The 20,869-nt window shown below is 34.6% G+C and overlaps 1 protein-coding gene and 1 pseudogene across 4 annotated transcripts in view; one reads left to right on the top strand and one right to left on the bottom strand.

Moving 5' to 3' along the window:
• LOC145268294 (uncharacterized) overlaps nt 1-20,869 on the top strand; it is a 672,998-nt gene that overhangs the window by 175,540 nt on the left and 476,589 nt on the right. The gene's annotated exons all lie outside the window — the stretch shown is intronic.
• Nucleotides 19,615-19,731, bottom strand: LOC145268583 (5S ribosomal RNA; annotated as a pseudogene).

The raw sequence follows: 20,869 nt of genomic DNA, 5'->3' as shown, positions 1-20,869 counted from the left end.
TGCCTTGGCAGCCCTGTCGGCATTCCCCAATGAGGGTGCCTCAGACGATTAGCAATAAACTAAGCCCTCCTCAAAGAGAGAAGCCAAGGCCTAGGAGGACGGACCTCCTAGAACTGCACAGAACTAAACTCCCACCGCAAAATCAACAGGGACCTGATCATTATAGGAATGGTCTGATCTCTGCTGATTTCTGCGTAGAACAGAGAATAAATAAATAAAACCTACGGTATTCATTATTTACCTTTCCTTCTTCGACCGAAGATAATGCAGATCCTGCATTTTGAAATATTTATTTGCACAAAATATAAAATTACATTATGAACTAATTAGGCACACGGTCATTCAAAAGTGTGGGGATAATGGGTGTCGTTGGTCATCCTTATTTTCAAATACTTAAAATTGGCTATCCTACTCTTAACTAAAAATATTTCAGTCACCACAATACCATATTCACCCCAGGGGCTGTTCTAAACCCAAATTGAAAATGTTTTATTGAATTATTTGCAATGATAACATTTCATTGGGCGAGGGAATGGGGAATAAAGGAGCATCCCAAAGACAGTCAGAGTCTCCTTGCTTCCACCACGAGATCATATGCTGAATCTTCTTTGGAATTCCATTTTTTTCCGACATGTGTTTGTCATACATAATTCTTTCTAAGCAATAAAAAATGCTATTTTTTCTGGAGAGTATACGCATGAATAGATTCGATATTAACATAATGATAATTCAATTATCTCTGCGTAATGAAACAGATCTGTAAAAAAAAATATGCCGAAATTTTGAAATACTGAAAGAATTTGGTAAAAAAAAAAATATTTGGAACTTGGAATGTAGCTATACTGTTATATATATATATATATATATATATATATATATATATATATATATATATATATGATATTTCACGTGCGCAAAATAGTTCCACTGGCACTCTGGATAGGAAAAAAAATTTCCTCAGTCTAGGAAGATTTCTTCTCTTGGCCGAGAAAAAGAATAGGTACTACACTTTAAATTATTTGTTCGCAAGTAAATAATAATAATAAAAAAAAAACATTTAAAAATTAGGCACAAGGCCATCAAAAATACGAAAAGTGCGGGGGTCATTTTCTGTTTATCTTATACTTAACGCATTTAGACCCATTCACGCAAACACTGTTCTTTCACTGCTCATCACTTTCACTTCAGTTACCACGATACCACATTTACTCTACAGACCATCCTACTTAAAAATATCCCCAATCGTTTAAAATTTTTAAAATTCTTGCACTTTAATCCTTGCCCGAAATCTGAGTAGTTTGAAATAATTCCATTACGGCAAGGTTACTGACATTAATTCAGTTTAATTTGTGTTATAGGATATCGGGTGTGAGCCGGTGTTCACCAATTCATAATCGGATCGATTTTTAAGACCAAGGTTGCAGGTGCAAGAATCTCTAGAAGTCGAAAGTAGTAGAATATCACCGGGACCGTTAAAGGTAAATTTAACGAGCTCTCCGATTGAGAGAAGGCTTCCACCGAATCCCATCCTCACTCATATAAAAAAAAAAAATAAATAAATGAAAAAAGACGTGAATAACTTCGGAAAAATAACGACATCCGACAAAGAACTCGAGATCGCTGCATTGGGATGAAATAACATTTATTTACATTTATTTGAATCATTCCAACGTTAAGGTTTTTGCAACGAGTGTCCATTTAGGCAGTCTTTGCTAATAAGTATCACGTGGAAAAGGCATAAAGTTCATGATTACTGATTTTCATGAACAGAGGGACTCGCGTGATTATTTTCTGAAGGCAGAAAGTCATTAAGCTATGTAAGCGTGGATGCGTGCGTATGTGTGTTAAGAAAGCAGTAGTTTGTTGAAAAGAAGAAATAATCCTCGTTCGATATGGTAACTTTCCATGTTGAGAATTAGATGCTTGACGCGCGAAAAGTAATGTTACGTGATTTAACGTCTCACAAAGACGAAGTCTGGCATATGCGCCATGAACGTGGATTTTTTTATCGCCTATATACAAGTTTTTTATCACATTATATTAGTACTGTCAACCTTTACGCTTACCTGAATTTTAAATGCAGTCTTCAATGTTGTCATTTTAAAACCTGGATGAGCTAGGTTCGAATCCAGTTTGTTCCACTGAAACACTTTCATCACACCCATGGCTGACCTTGTGCCTAACCTGCAGAGAAGGTAAACGCGGTTATCTTCAGGTTACTTCACCCCGTATTGACAAAAGCAAAAAGATTTTATGTTCATTTGTTTATGTAAAAAAGCAAAACAAATACAATTTGAAAAAAAGAAAAAGAAAAGTCATTTCATTTTGCAGTTGACAGCTCCACACAAAATGCCTTTGTAAACACGGGGTAAAGAAACTTGAAGATAACAGCCTCTTCACACAAGGACAAACTAAGAAGATTGGTGGTTGTTGTAGTTATTATTGTTGATATCGTAATTCGCTTCGGCTGTTATCATGCTGTGAATCCCTAAAAAAGGAAAGTGGAATATTAAAAGAAAACCATCTTCTTCTTATAACAACAACAACAACAACAACAACTTGTCACTCAGATTCTAATAGGCACCATAGGTTGTTCTCAAAGAGAAATCTTTGATGGCCTGTGTAAAAACTCCTAGTGAGTGAATAATAATATTTATTTATTTATAAGCGAAAATAAAGGTTCTCAAAGAGACGTACTGGATCGGACAAAAATTAAAATTCCCCTCTAACAGAACAGATACTACACTTTGAATTATTTACGCACAATAAAATTTAGATACTTATGCCGTGCAGAATATGGAACAATTTTTTTTTGATAGGATTTTCAAGTTAAATTCAATTTTTACGATATCTTTTGTTTATTTTAAATTGTTAGGTGAAAGTTAAAAAACGCCATCCCCACGTTAAGAATGGGTTTCTGCATAATAGCGTTATTATTTCAGCACGGTTCGTATTCTGCACAAGTCTAAAAAAAAAAAGTGGTAAATTATTTTTTTTACTTTCCACCTTTATAATCGCCTTTAAAATGGGAGTTCGTAGGTTTTCGGGTATGCTGAAAACGAATATCGCATTAAAATTTTCCGCAAACAAGTAGTTTTCCGGATATTAAGCAATGCAATTCTTTTATTATCACTGGTGGCCATTGTTGTATGCGCACATTTTTTTGCCACCAGTGGTAACATAAAGGAGTTGCATTGCTTAATATCCAGAAAACTACTTGTTTGCAAAAAAATTAAAATGCGATATTTGTTTTCAGCATACCCGGAAACCATTATAGGTAGTCATTTTTAAGGTGATTGGTGAGGTGGAAAGTAAGTAAAAAAAAATTACCAAAAATTAACACAAATTAGGCACAGAGCCTTCAAGTGTAAGGAGCATGTCTTGGCCAAAATGTTGTGTGTCGAAATAGTCATGTTCAATATCGTTACGCAACTGCAAAAAACTTCTAATGGTTTCGTTGTTGGTTGGTAATGGTTGCTAATACTTAAATATTGATTAAACAATGCAATTTGGAATCCCCTCTGATCCATTCGGGCGGAATAAATAAAAAAAAGGAGGTATTACTTTTGGAACGCCCCTCGTAATAACCCAATATCAAAAACGATGCTGCAATGTATCATTACTAATAATTAATTTAACTTTCAAGATCCTATTTAAAAATATAATTTGGAAAGGAAAGCAATCAACGACAAAAATGAAGGTCAAAAAGGAACAATCTCGGGTAGGTACAGGTAATATGACTTTCTTCAAGATCAGCACCCCCTGTGTTGACAAAGGCTTTTTAAAAGGCTTTCCTGCAGTCCTGTCGGATGGACGAAAAAAAACCCTTTATTTGAATTTTTATAATAAAATATACTTATAAAACGAAGTCTTATATATATATTTTTTTAAATTAAACATTATAAAAAACATGGGAGGAAATTTTAAAGTTTTTTGTTCAATCGACGGGACCGCAGAAAGCTTTCTTGATATATTGGGTTATTAGAAGAGCCGTTCAAAAAGTAATGCCTTTTTTTTTTTTTTTTTTTTTTTTTTTTTTAAATTTTTTTTATTCCGCTCGAATGGATTAGAAGAGATTGCAAATTGCATTTTTATGGTGGGTGAAGATGCATTCACGACCTGAAGCTTCATCTCTGTTGCAGATATTGACGGTGTGATTTTCTAAGAAAGTAACCAGTCATGGACGTGTGTCAGAAGCAGACATGCGCCATTGAATTCCAGGCAAAAGTGTATTGAGAATGGTAGCGACTATATAGAAAAATAAATTCTGGAGCATAAAAGGTCTCTCGTTTTAATGGTACCACTCTGGCCCTTTAACTTTTTGAGTAAAAAAAAAAAATAGACTTTTTATCTATAGAATCATTCGTTATAAAATCGATTTTTGTTGTTGTTTTTCCCTATGTGTGAGCCGTTAGTTCAAGATATCACTCTTCTTCTTGACGTCATACAACATAACAACTAAAATATTTATTTGCGATGGTTTTCGATGCCAAAGTAGTTTTCTAATCACACACACACACACACACACACACACACACACACACACACACACACACACACACACACACACACACACACACACACACACACACGTTTGCTCGGAAACAATACTTTTATAAAATTAACATAAAAAAATGTATTTAAAAATTTCTAAATGGATGACATCATAAAAAATGAAATTTAGTTGTCAAAAAAGCAGTGTGATGTCATAAAAAGTTACCAAAAATTGAGCTTGTTTGAAAGTAGCTGCTTTATCAAATTATACATGGAAATCGCTCCAAACAAGGCATGAAGCCACTTGTTGTAAGGAGCTAAAAAAAAAATAATACTATTCTAAGGTCAAAAACCAGCCAACGGTAAGTGTTAGATCGATAGACACAGAAAACAAATTAAATGAACGATGTTTCTGACAAAGGAAGCTTTGTCAGAAACAGCGTTCATTTAATGTGAGAACTAAAGGGCATAATCAGGAAAATGAAATTTAAATGCCAACGAACTAGTCACCAGTGATCTTGCAAAGCACATTATGAGTGCTATACACATTAGTGTTGGAATGATTAATCGGAATTGGAAAAATCAGAACTTTTTGAGGTATTGGAATCGGAAAGATTTGTGCCTATTTTCCGATGCTAAAAATGATCCTTCTTAATTGTCTTTTTTATTTTATTTTGTTTAAAGCAAAATTTCCCACTGCTAGTAGCAATAATGATAAAGTAATCAATATTTATTGATTTTTAAGCTAATAGTATGAACTAAAATCTATAGATCACCCCCCACAAGTGTATTTTTATCTTTGAGAAAATATCTGCACATTTAACATTTGCTTTTTTTTTTTTTTTTTTATGGTAGTCAGGGAGGAAAATAACGACTCTGTTGTTAAATATTTAGAGATTTATAAAGAATCGAAATCAGTAATTGTATCGGAATTGGAAATTTAGTACTAAATTGATACTTGTATCCAAGGACGTGCATAGGGATGAGGGGAAGGATACCCAAGTACCTGCCTCTTTTACTCCTGTTTTAAAAGTGCCCTTTTCAGGAGAATATGTATTATTGGCCTGTGCCCCACTATTACTATATTTCTTTTTCCCTTGAGCACCTGCCCTGAGAAAGTTAAACATGAGGTCAACAAATAGGCACACTCCTGATGAGTGTAAACTTTGGCATGATTGTTCACATTGACATTCCCCAAAAAGGACACTTTGTGTGTGCGATTGTCAATAAATCACATAATAGCAGAATGATCTCCCGGGAATGTACAGATACTACACTTTGAACTATTTATTTGCAAAAAAAACAAAAAAAAAAACAGGTAACAAATACAATATTTAACAAAATAGGCACAAGACTGTCGAAAATAGGTCATTGGTAATCCTTTGTTCATCTTGCTTTTAATTAGACTTATTTTTTACCTATACAAGCACTTTCACTTCAATAATCACCGAAATACCACATTTACTGTATCCCGCTTAAAATGTACACAATATTTCCAAATAGGAATCTTAAAAATGAAAATTTTGTTTTCGTTATATCTAAAATACTTTTAATGTGACCACACAGATCATTGCAAAGCATAAACAATAATAGAAAATTCATTTTGGTAGCTCAATTAACCAGTGAATTATGACCGTTCACAAAGTTTTTTGGAAAGTAGAAAATTTGTCATCCTTTTGTGTGCTTTGGGTTAAGAAACCAATTTTCATAGTGTATAATTAAAATTGGAAGCTTGAATAAGTGAAAAATATGATTCCATGTTTTGGTAAATGATATTTAATCATAATGGGAATAATAATTATTAGATCAAGCCAACTTAAACATTAGGCAAAATCCCATTACATCTAAAAAAAAAAAAAAAAAAAAACGAAAACGGATGTTCAATTTTGACCGTTCATATAATACTAGCCTGGCTGCCCTGGTGTTTGAAGGTGTGTTTTGAGCAAAAAAAAAAAAAAAAAAAAAAAAAAAGTGGTAGTAGGCAAGCTGAAACCCGTAAGGTGAAGGCGGAAAAGAAAGTGAAAGAAAATCTGACATCTTACCGCTACTCCATTACGTGGCCGGAAGTTCGGAACGTTAAAATTAGGCAAAGTCAATCCAACCGATATAATGCTTTGTACAAATGGCTTGTAAAAAATCGACGCCCCCCCTCTTTGTAGGAAACTGCCTAGTTAAGGGTGAAGGAATTGATGTTTTTGACCAATTTTTCGATATTTGTTGTCTGAGATGTCGAGCTTCAAACTGATACTGATCTCGTGAATATCTGTCGCCACAGTCAAAAGTTTTAGACAGACATACATACATACACACATACATACATTTAAACAGACAGGTGAGATTTATATTATAGATAAGTTGGTGCAAAAATAATGTTTTTTGACCTTCAATGATTGAGATTGTCGGACTGACTTCCTCATCTTGGTTGTTATAGTCACAACATTTCAGCCGTTTTGCCCTCCAACCTTCATCAGGTGTTTTGTATCGAACTGGGGAACCGTTTTTTAGGAGTCTCGAACCCAACCCTTTATTATTATTACGGGGGTACATATGGCCGAGTGGTCCTAGATGTTGTATCAAAGTTTACAGTTACCCAAAGGTGCGGAGTTCAATCCTGAACGAAGGCAGTGAAAAGTAACATTCAAAACAGAGAATCAGCAACTATGTCCCAGAGCCTAGCTGGAGTCCGAACACGGTACCCCCATAATAATAATAAAGGGTTGGGTTTGAGACTCCTAACAAACGGTTCCCCAGTTCGATATAAAACACCTGATGAAGGCCGGGGGGCAAAACGGCCGAAACGAGGAAGTCAGTCCGACAATCTCAATCAATGAAAACACCTCATCTCAAAAATACAAACAATTACTTTGACCTTCAACTTCAAAATATCATTAACTCCTTCCATAATAAACTTTATTAATGGAAATAAGAACCAATAGAATCGACACATTTTTTCAAACGAGAAGCAAGTTTATTTATCTCACTAGCATAGAACTCAAGAGTTCTGGAAGCGATGATGTGATTGAAGGCTGATTCGGCATCATTTCGACTTTTTTTTTTTGCGCAGGAAGTTGTCGAGATGCTTGAAAAAGTGATAATCAGTGGGCAAGAGGTCTGGTGAATATGGCGGATGAGTCAGTCTCGTAGCCCAATTTGTTCAGTTTCTGCAGAGTCACTTGAGCAACATGCAGATGAGCGTTGTCATGGAGGAGAATTAATCCCTTCATATTGATTAATCTCTGGCACATATATTGAAGCTTCTGGTGCATTCATCAATTTATTGGCAGTAGTTCTCCGCCATAATTGTTTCATCCAAATTCAAGAAGCTGTGATGGATGAGACTGGCTGCAGACCACCAAACAGTCACAATAACCTTTTTTGGTGCTGTTTCAGCTTCAGGAAGTGTTGTGGAGCTTCTCCGGCATCCAACTACTGTGCCAAGCATTGTCGGTTGTCATAGAAGATTCACTTCTCATCAGACGTCACAATTCACTCAAGAAATGGGTCAGTTTTGCTGCACAGAAGGATTGTACAAGACGACGATTTTTTTTATTATCATTTAATTCATGCAGCACCCATTTATCCAACTTTTTTGACTTCCTTATTTGCTTTCAATGGCGAACGACTGTTAAGTGCTCAACCTCGAGCTCAACGGCAACTTCTCGTGTGGTTTTGCGATGATCAACTTCAATTAAGGCTTTCAAATGTTCATTATCAACTGCATCGGCCAGTCGTGACCGTTTTCATCTTCAAGGCTCTCGTCACTATTGCGAAATTTCTTGAACCACCATTGTGCCACACGTTCGTTAGTGGTTCCTGAGCCAAATGCATCATTGATATCACGAGCTGTCTCGGCAGCTTTTCATCCTAGTTTGAACTGCAACAAGAAAATTGTGCGGATTTGAATTTTGTCCATGCTGTTGAAAACCCTGGAAAAAAAATGAATGAAGAGATTGAGAACAGTAACGAATAACACGATTCGATAGAGCGTAAAACGCACTTCAAAATTATATATATATATATATCTCAATGAATTAATTCAGAAATCTATATATATAAAAGCGAAAATGTATGTGTGTATGTATGTTCGCTTTTCCTCGATGTCCACGAAAGGCTTCTTTCAGAGAAGCACTTGCTCGGTTCACAACTTCTTAAAACTTTTTATATCATCTATAAATTGTAATATCTCAGAATTACCCACGGAGCTCGCCTGTCTATTTAATTTTATTGACTTTCAAACGTTAATTATTCCACATTTCCTGCATCGGCACGCGTTACATTCGGTTTTCGGTAAAAAGAAAAGCGAAACTCGACTCTAATCACAGGCCGAAAGCCAGTTTGTTCAATGTCGACTTCGTCATCTCAGACTGTAGCTTTCGTTTCGCTCCTCCTAATAAACAGGGAGCGGGTTTTTAAAAACAAACAAACCAATTTATTCAAAACTGTCCCGCACAAAATCGTAACTGCTGAATACCTATCGTCGTCACGTCAATCAAAAACGCGCACCTGTTTTTTTTAACACTTTACTATTTTCCAACTGCGCGTCGTCAACGCTTTTTTTTTTTTTTTTTTTTTTTTCACATTTTCGCGTTTTTTTCACATACCCCGAAAAACACCCGGGCAACGCCGGGTACCCCTCGCTAGTCTATAAATATAAAAGCGAAAATGTATGTATGTATGTGTGTTCGCTTTTTCTGTGTGTCTACAAAAGGCTTTTTTCAGAGAAGCGGTCGGTCGGTTCACAACTTTTTAAAACTTTTTATATCACATATAAATCGTAATATCTCACAGTTAACAACGAAGCTCGCCTGTGTATTTAATTTGCTCGATTTCGGGAAGATAAATATTCAATATTTGTCGCTCGCCGCATGTGGGTTAGTCTTTTTCCTATAACATCTTGGGGGAGGGGAAAAAAGCGTTCAGCAGTAAATGAAATCCCGCAGTCAAATTTGACCTCATTAACTCATTAAAACGGGCACCTGCTAAATCCAAGTAATTAAATAAATTCAAACGTGTTTCCGTAAGCATGTCGTGATGGGGCAATGGTTAATGTGTCACGTTTTTTTCTTTTTTTCACAACTTTGCCTCAACGGTTCGGGTTCGATCCTCATACTTACTTTTTTTTACCCCCCCCCAATCACCCGGGCAACGCCGGGTACCCCTCGCTAGTCATATAAAAGTAACATATGTGAGAAAATTGTTTTTGCACCAACCTAATATTCATTTCGACAGCTAACGCATTAAATCAAGATATTATTCGTAACAGAGATCAAGCTATATTTTCTTTTAATAATCTCTTATAATAAAGCTATTTTCCTGTCTGTCTGTTTGTTTGTTCACAATATACATCATATGTGACGTCATAGCGGATGGCGTCTTATATGATGTCATTTGTTTGTTTGGTTGTTCACAAAAACGTCGTATAAACATGTATATGTCTTCCGAGGAACTTCTTTTATATATGATGACGTTTTTGTAAATGATGAATCATGTAAAAACAAGACGGAAACATAATTTGATGATAGGACAAATCTTTCAATTTATTTATTTATTTATTTTACATAGGCATCACCACATTATCAAGGCCAAGAGGCCACTCAAGGATAAGGGTTAAAGAGTGTACAGTAGAAATTGGACAATATAGTAATCATTAGTAATGAAAATTTGGTAAATTTGATAACTTATATGGAACGGCTCATCAAGAACTTATTTACGTTAGACTTGAACACAACCATATTGTAGTCAGCCGGAAAGCAGGAAAACGGAAAACAATTCCACAGGCGTGCAGTTCTAAGAAAGAAGCTTTGTTCATGGAATCTACGTTTAGGTTTAGGCACAGATAAAGAGTGGGGGAATTATTGATAGTGTTTACAGCTAGACGAGTGTTTCTTGTGAAAGTTTTGCGAGGGGGGACCATAGATTGAAGCTGAGTCGAACACTTTCCATGAAAATAACGATACATCAGAGACAAACTCGCAACATCTCTTCTGTGAGATAGAGGTTGCAAGGAGGAGAAAAGGACATCTCCTACGAGGCTACGAAGTCTATTTTGAACTCTATCAAGGCAGGACAAGTCCTTTCTAGCAGCTCCTGGCCAGATGTGGCAACAGTATTCCATCCTTGGACGTACCTGGCTCTTATATATTTAACTTGGATTTTTTTTCTTCCTTTATTTGTGGAAGGCAATTTAAAAACCAAGTCCACCACAGTGACGAGTGGCCCCGTTTTCTTTAAGATGGGACTGTGTTCATACGCATAGACATGCACAATATTATTTTATTTATGTTTTCTCCAGGTTAGACATAAGATAAAATGTTGGTTTGATGAAAGTGTTTCAGGGGAACGAACTAGATTCGAACTTGGTACACGCAGGTTTTTAGTTTGTGTCATTATAACCACTCAACCACCATAGACGCACATAATATCGCTTGCATCAAGTTGACGGAGAAAAAAAAAAAAAAAACATTAAAGAATAAATCACCCGTCACTGAAAATAGTAAGCTAACTTGAAGTAACGTCAACAAAAAAAAAAAAAAAAAAAAAAAAAGAAAGAAAATATTGACATAAGAGAAAGAATTGTATATACATTTATAAAGCGAAAAGATTAACTTTTATTTACATCAAATCTTATTAAAATAAAAAAAAAAACAAAAAACAATAACAAAAAAAAAACAGCAGAAAACTAAATGAGACATGATAAGTTGAAATTGGAGGGAATTTCACTCTTTTTACACATCGTCACATGCTAAACGGGCTGATTTATGATAAATATTTAAAATCAAATTTACAAAAGATGTTTACAATTTCATCGGAAAAGAATAAGGAGTAAGACAACACCCCCTCACTCCCACCCCGTCAAAAAATAAAAAAAAATAAAAATAAGGAAAAACAATCAGAGACAGGTTAGTAAGACATTCCAACCATTTCTATTTTCACTGTTTTTCGAGTTTTCTTGTAGCAGTCACTGATGAAAAATACTTTTTTTCCCTCTCTCGTGAATCAATGTCCCTGCTAGGTGATTTGGCCATACACTGACCAATCAGCTTGCAAGGTCCATTGATTCCTTCTCTTCCCTAAGGAACTTCTTTAGTCACTTTGAGAATCACAGTTGGTCAGCAGAGAGAACCCAGCAAGCATCGAAGACAGATTTCTTTCTCTCTCTTTCTCCTGCCACTTCCATTAGATGCTCCAGTATTGGCGATCTTCATCTGAAGATAACTGTTGGCCAACCTGTGACAGCCAAAAAACTGTTTACTCTTCATTTTCCTCACTCGGTTGTAATCCCACTTTCTGCCATCCAAATAATCCTTTTATTGTTTTAAAAGAGCTTTTGTTATTTATTCCATGCTACGTTTTCGGCTACTAATTAATTTATAGAGATGCAATCTCTAGTCCCCAAATTTTTATCACTGAAAAGAAGCAGATTAGTCTCTAAGTGGGAGTAGTACCTAAGTGGGAGCAAACGAAATAAGGGTATAAATTCGAGAGAGGGAGGTGCAAGGGCAAAAATAAAAATTGGGAATGGACATGATGGAAGATCTCTTATTATTACCAAAAAAAAAAAAAAGAAAGGAAACAGGACTCACTCATTCAGTCAGCTAAGAGGATACCTTGACCAGGCCACATTTAAAAAAAAAAAAAAAAAAAAAAAAAAATTAGAAGCATGCGCACCATACTTCAGCAGTGACCAGATACTTATGCCTAACTCCTAATTATACTAACAAGCTCATAACTTCTACCCGCCTTTTGTTGAATTCCCTGGAATGTAAACTTCTATCTCATCTCATTTTAACCTTATGCTGATGCCTGAAGAATAAAATCAAACCCTCATGAGGGGAGAGAGAGAATCCCCATCTGTCAATGAAAATGATGGAAGCTAAACTGAAACTTTTGTATTTTACACGCATCCAGTTGTGAGTGGGCTTCCAATACACATGTCAGTTGTGTGCTGACTGTCTGTGTATCAATATGCCGACCAAATTACAACAACATAATGCAAGCTATTGCATATATATATATATATATATATGTGTGTGTGTGTACAGTGCCATACCAAAGTGGCACTCACCCTAGACAGGTTGAATCGGCTGCCTCCAAAGGAGGAAGTTTCGTGGGAACATCAAATTCTCAAGCAGTCCCCAATCACTCATATATCACTACTAAGGGAGATAATAATGTCTGTCTACATACAATGTGTAGTATTCTCAAATGGTCACCTATCTGGTACTGACCAGGTTTAACATCATCTTAACTTTGATCTAATGAGAACTAACGTGTCAACATGATTATCACATGAGACAGATAAACAAGAATAGATCTCTCATGTAAATGTTACACAGTAATGATGCTTATGGCATTGGATTTTGTCCATCACACACACACACACACACACCATCTCCAAGCACTCACTGATTAACTACTTTTACTCTCAATGATAAATAATTTTTTATTGAATTACTGTGATGAATTTTACTGCCTTTGGTTAAATTCTATGGGATGTAAACTTTTCCTATCACATCTAATTTTAACCTTATGCTGATGCTTGATAAATTAAATCAGATCACAAAGATTCAAACCAAGGCCATCCCTATAACAAACAATTCAGGTTTTTTTAATCGAGGTAAAATTTCTAGTCAGTCAGCAAATATCTATTTGGCTGTAAACGTTTCACGCTCATTGCTCTGAGAAAATTTCATCTTGACGCTTTTGCATTACACTCACAATTTTTTAATCAAAATTCAATTTCTGATATAATATATATAATTTCAGCTGAAATAAATTAGATGGTTTAGAATTTCCAGTGCTTGCTAAAACAGTCGACAGATCGATTTAAAAAAAAATATATGTTGCTTTAAGCAAAAACTATATCACATACTTAATTGTCATGTCGAAAATAGTAATATATTCAAAAATTTCGAAAATTCATCGAGTAGAACAACTGCTATTGTGTTTTAAGTAAAAAAAAAATTCTATCACTATAAGCTGCAAATGTCAGTGTAATATAAATTTTGCTTTCCGGATTATATCTAAGGGTGTACCGATTAATCGGTAGGTAATCGGTAATTGGCCACTTTTCCGATTAATCCGTAATCACCCGATTAACTACTTTTCTTTTTCCTATTAAATTAAAATCATTTCATCACTTTCAAGTAACTCATCAGATAGCGTTGACACATTAACATAGTAACTGCTAATTTAACATTTAATTAAGTGTCTGACCACTGTTATGGCTTTTTGCCTTTATTAAATAAAATTACAAAATACAATTTATAACTCTTAACTGAATACAATTAAACAATTAGATGAAAAAAAAAAGTAAAAACCAACTACAAAGTACAAATTGTAATTCTTTAAGTGAACAACTATAAGCTGAAGTTCTGCACCTGCTGCTGCTGCTCTACTTCCTCTTCTATTCTAGCTGCCTGCCTCCTCTGCTCTCATAGTCTCCTCAGCATTTAAAGTTGAATACTTTTAAGTTGTAATGTAGAAACATTAGACTTTCTCTATTCTCATGCCGCAGCCTGTTCCTCATAGGTTCACACACATCACCACCTGTACTAAAGAGCCTCTTACTCTTCAAGATGAAGGTGGTGTGCTTAAATATTTTGAAGCCAGTTTACTCAGCAGTGGTAAGATCTCCTGTGTATACTTTCACCACTGAAACGGATCATCACCTCAAACGAGTAGTAAAGCTACATAATGGTCAAGTTAAGGGATTTACTCCTTTTGAGTTTAGATTGGGATTCTTGTATTTCTGTTGCAGTTTCCAGGTTGAACTCAGCTTCTGCCTGCTCTAAATTTTGATCTTCTTGATCGTCCACAAAGCTTGAAGATTCTGCTTCATTATCCTCAGTAGAAAGTAGATGTAGAATCCAATTCTTAGTGTTTTCCATGTCATTCTTTTGAAATTTAAATGTGAATCTTGGATCTAAGAAAGTAGACATACACAAGTTTTTATCGTTTAGATAAAATGAAAATCTTGTTTCCATTGATTTATTGAATTGTTCAACAGTGGTAAGGATTCTGTCAAATTCAGAAATATCAGAATTATATTGGACAGCTCTTGAAAGAAATAGCATCAAAGCTAAAACTGTACATATTATCGATATGGTTGACGTTCAGTGACTTGCTTCTTTGGTGATTTTTTTTTTCAAATGGATTCAGTAACTGGACAATTTTTGGAACAAGTTCCCAATGATAAGTCGTTAAGGTAGGAATTTTATAGCGTCACAAATCCTCATATGAAAAAAATGAACGAATCTCTTATTAAAAAATTCCGGTTTGTGCAAATCATTCTGCTTCACTTATATGCCATGGAAAAGTTCTTTCTGATTAATGTTTACCAGATAAAAAATATTCTGTTATTCTGAAAAACAGCCAAGTTCGTTTGCTATTTTAAAACTGATAAACATTAATCAGAAGAGAATTTTTCTGGGCATTCAATGTAAAGCAGAATGGCCAATACAAATCGGAAATAAATCTTTGTAAACAATTACAGTGTTAACTTGAACAAAGCCAATACCCAAATAAAATGCAGATGCTAAAACAATAATAAAAAAATAAAAACAATAGTATTTATGCAGAGAACTTTTTGGAAACCCATTCTTAACATGTGAAGGAGAAGGTGTTTTTCTAACTAGTCTGTACTTTCACCTAACAATTTAATAAACAATACAAAACAAGTGATTTGTGGCGCAAGCATTGAAGAAGGACAACTGAAATTTTTTCTCTGCGTGTGTTCGACTGGGGAAGGGGTTGAAGGAACCACCTCAAATAGACAAATATGATCAGTGCCAAGCGAAGAATTCAACAGAATCGCAAAGAAATACCAATTGTATAAAGAACTCTTGTTGCTAACATGTAGTTCTTACTTTTATTAAAATTAAATTGATGTTGAACATGTACGTTTACTTAATTACATCGCCATGGTAAACAAAGCGAAAAATACTACATAAAGTTATTACATTTTCATGAGGATACTATTTAAGAAGTACTTGGTGTAAAGAGCTGACATTTGGATATAGCATTCTACAATTTGTATTGATTAGGCATGCAATATTCCAGATCCGTATCTTTTAATAGTTTTTGTGATATATGATTTTGAAATTAGTATATGTTTATAATATTGGGTACTTTATTTACGCCACCAAAATTGAACATAACAGCATTTTTATCGATTTATAATGAAGTAAGTTGCAGCTGGAATTGTTTAAAAAATAATCATGTGTAGAATTATATTGAATGCTCATATTTACTGTCATTTAATTCAGTTTTATTTGATGATACTTTAAAACTTTTGTCCATCAGAGCAATTTTGCTATTATAAATGATACAATGTTCACTTTTCACACCTCGAAAATGAAGGCCGAAATTGAATTAGAAATAATTATACTTTTACTTCCTACTGTCTTCTTATACTAGAGGTGATGAAAGCATTTTTGTGACATTTTTACTGGTTGCTTTTTTATCAGTTGGTTTCAAAGTTGCCATGTTATAATTTACATATGTTTGTACTTCTTTATCCACAGCAGGGTAGCGTATCCTGCTGATCATCAGTGAAAAATAGATGTTTTCTATGCCAATCTTTTAAAATTAATATTTGCATTGTGAGTCTAGGAAAGTAGACATACACAAGTTTTTATTATTTAGATAGGATGAAAATCCTGTTTCCATTCATAGCCTGAATTGTTCAACAATGGTAAGAAGGATTCCACTAAAGTCAGAAATACTAGAATTAGATTTGACAGTTTTTGACAGAAATAACCCCAGAGCTAAATTTGTATGCATTATCATTGATATGGTTGATGCTCTGTAACTTGTTTCTTTGGTGATTTCTTCAAATAGAATCAGAAACTGGATATTTTTTTCAAACAAGTCCACATTGGTAAATTGTTAATATAGGAATCTTATCACATTACAATCCTAGCACACATGATAAGAGATTTTCGTTGTTTTTAATTTATTTTCAGCATATAATGTTGAATTCTATCAAATCCAATGTCAGATGTTCCAGAATATGGTTTAATATCGACAGCAATCATTCCCCTTATCAGATAATGGATCTCTTGTGACCTGTGATCATTAATATCCCAAATTTTCTTTTTGGCCAATATTGATTCTATGGTACTTTGATGTTTTGCTGAAGGCTCATAGTTACTGACACTTGTTCCTGGAATGTCTGTCTTTGAGTATTCATTGTGCTTTTATTTCTTATCTGCAACTTTTGCTTCTGTTGAACAAACCTTTCTAAGATGGTTTAACATATTAGTCATTGTAAAAAATTTTGCTGATCTGCCACATTTTAATGTGATGGTTTGACATAACGTGCAAGCAGCTATATTCTTATTCTTAGAATTGCCATCAAAATACTTCGAGCAGAAACTGGTTACTATAATGGTTGAATGTTGTTGTTAATATTTAGTTAATTTTTTTATGTGTTTAAATTACTTATGTCAGATATCTAATTAGTAATTTATCTCAATTTAAAATATACATTAACTAAACCAGAAAAAAAAAATATATATGTAATGATAAGTAAGAGTCCAAAAATGAGGAACAAGAGTATGACTGATGAAGAATGATTTATTTTCGGTTCACACATGGTCGCAATTCACTGTACAATTCCTTAACATGAAAACTGAAAGATGAAATAATAATTTTCTTTGACAAATGATTTAAAGTATGAAATAATAATAATTTGATAGGACGAGAAAGGAGGGACATTTTGCATATGCTTACATCTATTTGCTTCAAATTCAATACAGTTGTAAAAATCTACATGTTAACAGCGCGTCATGCCTGTTAATTTGATAATATGGTTTAAACGACGCATGTCTTTTCGATAAATTTTCACTGGCAAGCAAAAGAGTGAGTAAACTTTTCTTCCTTTCCAATATAATTAATATTAGTATCATTTATGACAAGCTTTCAAGATCAAAGTGTAGTATCTGTTCTGATGCTACACTTCATTTGTTCTGTCCTCAGTCAGTGGAGGAGAAATCCTTGATGACTGAGATAATTTTTTAAATTTTTGTTCCTTTCTCCGCATTAAAAAATGACCTTAGTGTCTAACTCTGCCCTCGTGGGGAGGTAAAGTAAATAGGATCATTTATGACAACAAAATTTGCTGATAAATCGGCATTAGAAAACCTACTAATCAGCCGATTTATCGATACTCGGTCGATTATCAAAGTAAATCGCATTTTTCTTAGTTATAATAGAGTAAACAATGAAGAGTTAATCGGTACATTCATAGTTATGTACCCTGTGTGTGAACTCTTCATTGTCTACTCTATTACAACTAAGGAAAAGGCAATTTTACCCAAATTTCTGTAAAAATTGCTTTTAACCATAAATAACTTCGGCTCAATAAATTTTCGTAATTTTTATATATATAATTTTCGACATGACAATTAAGTATGTAATATTGTTTTTTGCTTTAAACGATATATTTAAAAAAAAATTCGATCTATTGACTCTATCTTAAAAGCACCGAGCGGCCTTTCAGAATGAACTATGCTCAGAGCAATGAATGACTGACATGTGAACAGCTAAAACGATATTTGCTGACTCACTGAAAATATTGCCTCCGTTAAAAAAAAAAAAAAAAAAAAAAAAATGGTGATCTTTTTTTTTTTTTTTTTTTTTTACACAGGCATCACCACATTATCAAGGCCAAGAGGCCACTCGAGGATAAGGGTTACAGAGTGTACAGTAGAAATTGGACAATATAGTAATCAATTCGGTAACTTTGTTAACTTATATAGAACGGCTCATCAAGAACTTGTTTACGTTAGACTTGAAGACAACCATATTGTGGTCAGCTGGAAAGCAGGAAAACAGAAGACAATTCCACAGGCGTGCAGTTCTAAGAAAGAAGCTTTGCTCATGAAATCTACATTTAGGTTTAGGTACAGATAAAGAGTGGGGGGAATTATTGATAGTGTTTTCAGCTAGACGAGTGTTTCTTGTGAAAATTTGGCGAAGGTGGACCATAGACTGAAGAGGGTGGACCATAGACTTTTCCATGAAAATAACGATACATCAGAGACAAACTTGCAACATCTCTTCTGTGAGATAGAGATTGCAGGGAAGAGAAAAGGACATCTCCTATGAGGCTACGAAGTCTATTTTGAACTCTATCAAGACAGGACAAGTCCTTTCTAGCAGCTCCTGCCCAGATGCGGCAACAGTATTCCATCCTTGGACGTACCTGCCTCTTATATAGATAGAGAATTGCATCAACAGTGAGATATCTACTGGATCAATAGAAAAATCCCACCATTTTTTCAGCGGCCTTGGCAACAGATTTGATGTACATGTTCCATTTAAGATCTTGAGTAACGGTCAAGCCCAGAAGCTTGTCAAAACTTGAGGCCTCCTGAAGACGAGAGCCATTCATTTCAATTGATGCCAGATGTGGATCAGTGTTGATGATGTAAAGAGAGAAGCTTGGTTTTAGATGCATTAAAAGTAACCAGCCACTCCTTTCCCCATTGTACCACGTGCTCAAGATCAGAGGAGAGAAAATCAGAGAGAATTTGGTCGTTTACTGTCTTAGATGTGCTACCATAAATGGTAGTGTCATCAGAATAAATGTCTACAAAAGATGTAAGGATGTGATTTGGAAGATCATTAATGTAGATCAGGAAAAATGTTGGGCCCAGGATGGACCCTTGAGGGACTCCAGCATTATGAGGGACTCCAGCATTAATACTGAGAGCTTCTGATTTTTGCCCCTCAACTACTACTCTTATGAACCTATCAGAAAGAAATAAAGTAATAATTGAGAAGACATTTCCAGCTATACCATAGCTAGAGATCTTGTGAAGTAAACCTGTATGCCATACCCTATCAAAGGCCTTTGATATGTCAAGAGCAATTGCCCTAGAAAGGTTGTCTCCGTCGAGAGATTTGCTTTCTTTTAAATTAACTCATTTCAGGTGAAAACATTACAACATAATTAAATGTCATGGCACAATTAGTATAAATTTTTAAAAAATATGAAAAATGATCCAGTAGAGGCGTGCTAGATTTTTTTATTTTTTTTAACTAAAAAATCAGCAACCGTTATGTCCTGTTTTAAAATTGCAGGCCCTAAATTTAAGTCAGATAAGCAGAGAGCACATACAGCACCTGGAAGTCCCAAATGGTCACCCATTTAGTACTGACCAGGTTCAACGTTGCTTAACTTCGGAGATCCAGCGGGAACCGGTGTGTCAACGTGATTATGCTGTATATTGTGGTGATTAATAGTAGAATAGACATTTTCTGGTTATGGTGATAAAGAATGACAAACGACACCCATTTTCACTCATTTTCGAATGGCCTTGTGCTTAATTTGTTATTAATGTAATTTTTTTAAAAATATTTGTCTAAGACTAAGTCATTTTCAAAGTAGATTGTAGCTAAATATTTTGTCATATTGCTAATAACTTGGCATCACGATGATAAATTGAAATTGGCAGAAGCATTTGAATACTGTTTGGGCCTGACTTTGAAAATCTGACAAAGTAACTTTTTTAGTTTTCCAGTCTACTTTTTATATATTTATTGATACAAAAATTTTGACTGCATATGCAAATACATTTTAACAACGTATATACCGTTCACTGGTAAAAACAGGGGAGGGTAGAGCGGTAGCCTTCTATATATCTAAGGCTTTTGACAGGATATGGCACGATGGTCTTCTAAGAAAAATTAAATCTGTCATACTGAATTGGTCACACAACTCTTACACCTTCAAACATACAATAAAACTCAATAATTCAATAAATTTTATTTTTACTTTTAATTATTTTTCAACTGGATCATTTTTCGTAATTTTTCGAATTTATACTAATTTCACCATGACACGTAAGTATGTAATGTTTTCACTTTAAATTCGTTGGTTTAAAGACAACCAATATAAGCAAGCACACACAATATGCATATATATATGTGTGTGTGTGTGTGATCTCTCAAACTGTTATAGAGCTGTTATAATAACAAGCCCCAACACAATCGTCGCCTACGCACGCACGCGGATCTTAGCCCAAAAGTCAAGACGTTAGATTTAGTCACATTCTTATATGACATAAGGTAGATTTAAAATTTGGGAGTCTATCACCTTCCCCTCCCCTAGAAAGCTACCCTAAACTATAAAAATAGCACATTGTTCAAAGAACCCAACTGGCGTTCTTCAGTTAGCAAGAGCAGCAGACTAATTTTATGATCCCAGCCTGGAGCAAGTCTAGATTGGGGTGATTAATTGTACAGTGGGTAAATGCAATGTTGTACTCAGACCAAGCTAAACATTCACATCCTACATATTTTTATTTATTTTAGCATTCCTAAACCATTCCTTGGGGCTTATACAAAGACAGGCGACAGATCGATT

The sequence above is a fragment of the Euprymna scolopes genome, chromosome 43, assembly GCF_053919585.1.
Source record: "Euprymna scolopes isolate OS-2025 chromosome 43, ASM5391958v1, whole genome shotgun sequence".
In the NCBI taxonomy this organism is placed as follows: Eukaryota; Metazoa; Mollusca; class Cephalopoda; order Sepiida; family Sepiolidae; genus Euprymna; species Euprymna scolopes.
This window is presented reverse-complemented; position numbering and strand designations above follow the sequence as displayed.